Source organism: Etheostoma spectabile, chromosome 12 (assembly GCF_008692095.1).
Source record: "Etheostoma spectabile isolate EspeVRDwgs_2016 chromosome 12, UIUC_Espe_1.0, whole genome shotgun sequence".
In the NCBI taxonomy this organism is placed as follows: Eukaryota; Metazoa; Chordata; class Actinopteri; order Perciformes; family Percidae; genus Etheostoma; species Etheostoma spectabile.
The window spans coordinates 30,595,599-30,596,046 of NC_045744.1; the positions used below are offsets into that span (position 1 = coordinate 30,595,599).

The 448-nt window shown below is 37.5% G+C and overlaps 1 protein-coding gene across 2 annotated transcripts in view; it reads right to left on the minus strand.

The window, feature by feature from the left end:
* The window catches only part of LOC116699131 (choline transporter-like protein 5-A), a 36,626-nt gene that overhangs the window by 4,207 nt on the left and 31,971 nt on the right, over positions 1-448 (minus strand). The gene's annotated exons all lie outside the window — the stretch shown is intronic.

Below are 448 nucleotides of genomic sequence, written 5' to 3' on the forward strand. Positions count from 1 at the left end.
CTTAATGAAGCATCAACACTTTCAGCATGCATGAGTTTTTTTTTTTTTTTGACCGAACTTCAGATACTGTAATTTAATTGACAAGTGGATGGAAACTTAGCTAGACAGAAGTTGTCTCCGTCGGTGTTTTAACAGACACACCTGCGGTGAAGTTGGAAACCAGAATCAGCTTTAATCCAGTCCTAATCTAGTTCTCAACTTTCACATCATTTCACTGGAGTTATTGTTATTATTGTTTACGTCATCAATACCATATTCAATCTAAATGGATGGGAATATATGTACTGTACGTTACATTTGACGCACAACTAAGACAACTCAAAACATTCAGCATTCTGCATTAATTCACAGCAAATCACTGAGGCGTGATGGCGCTAACGTTAGCACATAGTACTATGAGGGCGACATGATTGAAAATGAAGAAAACAGCAAGACATTCCCATCATCC